Here is a 2999-nt window from a genome sequence, read left to right on the forward strand (position 1 = left end):
TCCTCTTTCAGCCAAACTTTGACTACAAGCGTTGCATTCTGAGGCACATCTTTAGACACAGAGGCAAGATCCTCAGCTAGTATACCAGCTGGGGATCTGTCAGTAAGGGTGATTTACACTTGTGTGCAGCATGCCAGTGCTGTGTTCTACTATGTTTAGGGGTTACGTTGAGCTGAGACAGTCCAACACATCAGTTATCAACAGTTCAATGCTCTCCAGTTTTAACAAAATCAGAGCATCGCCACTCGCTGAGAGACTTGCATTGCACCAGTATTTTCCCTAGAGCTGTTTTCACTTCCTAGTTTTTCAGGCTGTAAATGATGGGGTTTAGCATGGGTGAGAAGATGATGTACTGGATGGAGAGCATTTCATCCAGCACCACAGAGGAGACTGAGCTGGGTTTTGTGTACCGGAGAATACCTGTCAGGTAGAATAAGCCCACCACAGTCCAGTGGGAGCTGCAGGCGGAGAAGGCTTTACACCTGCCCTCTGCTGAGCGAATCCTCAGGATGGAGGAGATGATGTGAATGTAGGAGACCAGGGTGAGGAGGAAGGCGTTTGATCCCAGTACCATAATAGAAGTAAAAAGACCCACTTGCTTGGTGAGGGTCTGAGTGCAGGACAGTTGTAGCAGAGCAGGGAGCTCACAGTTGAAATGGCTGATTTGATTGGGCCCACAGAAATGCAACCTGAGGGCAAAAACTGTGTTAAACAGGGCATAGAAAAATCCAATGGTTCATGCACCACTCACCAACTCAACACAGCTCGCTTTTCTCATTGTCTCCATGTAACGTAATGGGTCACAGATGGCAGCGTAGCGGTCACAAGCCATGGCCGAGAGAATGAAAATTTCTGTACTAGCTGCAAGGAAAAAAAGAATTTCCGGGCAATGCAGCCATTCCCAGAAATGGTTTTGTGCTCTTCTAGGGAATCACCAATATCTGAGGGACAATGGCTGAGGAATAGGAGATATTGACCGAGGATAAATGGAGCAGGAAGAAGTACATGGGGGTGCAAAGGCAGAATCAGCTCTTATCACCAGCATGATCATCATGTTCCCCCACAGGGTGATGATGTAAATAACTAAAAAGAGCAGGAAGAGGAGCTTCTGCCCTGGCTCTGTCCCCTGCCTCGTCTGAGGGCTCAGGCCCAGCTGGGCACCTCAGCTCTCCTGGTTCCCTGAGCATGAGAGAGACACGCTCACACTTTCTCCTCTTTAGCCCAGACCCCTACTGGACACTGCCCCTCTGCCCATCGAGGTGACCTGATGCAGCTCCTGGAGCCTGGCCCAGCCTCAGCTACCTCTGCAAAATGCCCTTGGAGATGGCTCTGGTTGGGGGTGATCTGAGACAGCCCCCCACAGCACTGGGCCAGCCCAGGGCCAAGCTGGCTGGAGTGGCTCATGAACATGGATACCAACCTCCGGGCAGACGGTTACCAGCCATGGCACAAACCCCAAACTGGCTGCATGTTCTAAATTTCAAGAAATCTAGATTTCACCAGCAAAGTACCAAGTGTAAATGCCTGAAGCACTATAACAGCCTCAGCATGGGGTCACAGACAGTCCCTTGGGCACCCCGGCCTATCTTGCCACCCGGCTCGCTTGTTTTTGTGATAGATGGTCCCTTACACCAAAAATCACACCACTATTCAGGCTACTCCCAGTCCCAAAGGACCAGTCACTTGCCCCAGGTCAACTGGAGCTTAGACCTCCCACCAAAGACAACACTTCTAGCCAAACCTGTAATAAACTAAGTAAATGTTTATTAACTAAGAAAAAGAATGAGTGAGTTATTTACAAGGTTAAAGCAGATAAACACACACTGACAAACGAGTCACATCCTAGGTTTCCAAAGCTGCTGCAATATGCCAGCTCTGTGTGTCCGATAGGGCTAACCCATGCTGAGAAGCTTGGGGATCCCTTGCTTATGCTTAGAAACATTGCCCTCTCCAAATTCCAAGCAGCACACTGCTACCGTTCCTTCTGGCCAGGGATCTTTATTTCCTTCTCCTGGAGTTCAAACTGATGGGACAAGTGCTTGCTCCTGTCTCCTCTCTATGGCTGTGTATGGGGAATCAACAAAGTCTTTGTCCTTTGGGGTTTCACAGTGGCTCATTAAGTTTCAGCAAGTCTTCTTGTGTGCAGGACCAGCACTTTGCTTCAATCAACGCTTCTTTCCTGTTCGGTGAGTTCCACAGTTACAGAAGTTTACAAAGCAGACACTCACTATAACTTTATACCATGGGATACAGATGCTATAGGTGAAATTAATACATGCAGGGACTTACAAGGATTTCAGAAAGTCTAAACACTAAATACATTTCTATCATTTTAATACTGATTTTAGCAATGCTAACCCACAGGTGAGCCAGGCTGGGTTCCAGTGTTCCAGTGAGCCCTATGGGCCCTGACATGGGCTGATGCCTGATCTGCCAGCACCACTCTCATGGAGATGGCTGTGGTTCCTCCTGGGCTCCTCATTTTATCAATACTCAGCGTGAATCTCCATGTGCTTCTGAGACCCTTTGGAACTTTACAGAGGTTGGACAATAAGCAATTTTCCAATTCACGGCCTGTGCTAAATTCGGCACAAACATCTTCTGCGGCCTCACTCTGGTAAGTAAGCCATGTCCAGGAAAGGGGCCCCGTGATATGCAGGGGAGGTGCTGGTGTGAGTAAGAACTTCTTGAGTGAAAAAGGATAGCTTGGAATGAGAGCTAAAAGTACTCAGTGCTGCATTTCAGACATTCAAAGCCAGCAGCTCAGCCTGTGTTTATACAGCACCAAGCACAACGTGGTCCTGGGCCACAACTGGGCTCCTATGTGCTACCCTAACACGAATAATAAATAACCTTGATAATATAAGCAGGAAAACTGGTTAGAGGATTTTTTCCCTCAATTAAATTTTGATGTAAATGCTGAGTGTCCACCAGAAACTGGAAACCTAACATTTTCTGCTGAAAACGTAAAAATATTTTGGAAACAAACCAAAACAAAA

The 2999-nt window shown here is 47.5% G+C and overlaps 1 pseudogene; it reads right to left on the reverse strand.

Moving 5' to 3' along the window:
- Positions 1–298: 298 nt before the first annotated feature.
- LOC137160088 (olfactory receptor 5AN6-like) lies at positions 299–832 on the reverse strand (annotated as a pseudogene).
- Positions 833–2999: the final 2167 nt, after the last annotated feature.

This window comes from Emydura macquarii, unplaced genomic scaffold, assembly GCF_026122565.2.
Source record: "Emydura macquarii macquarii isolate MOO-44397 ecotype Brisbane River unplaced genomic scaffold, CSIRO-AGI_Emac_v2 contig_2129, whole genome shotgun sequence".
NCBI lineage: Eukaryota > Metazoa > Chordata > Testudines > Chelidae > Emydura > Emydura macquarii.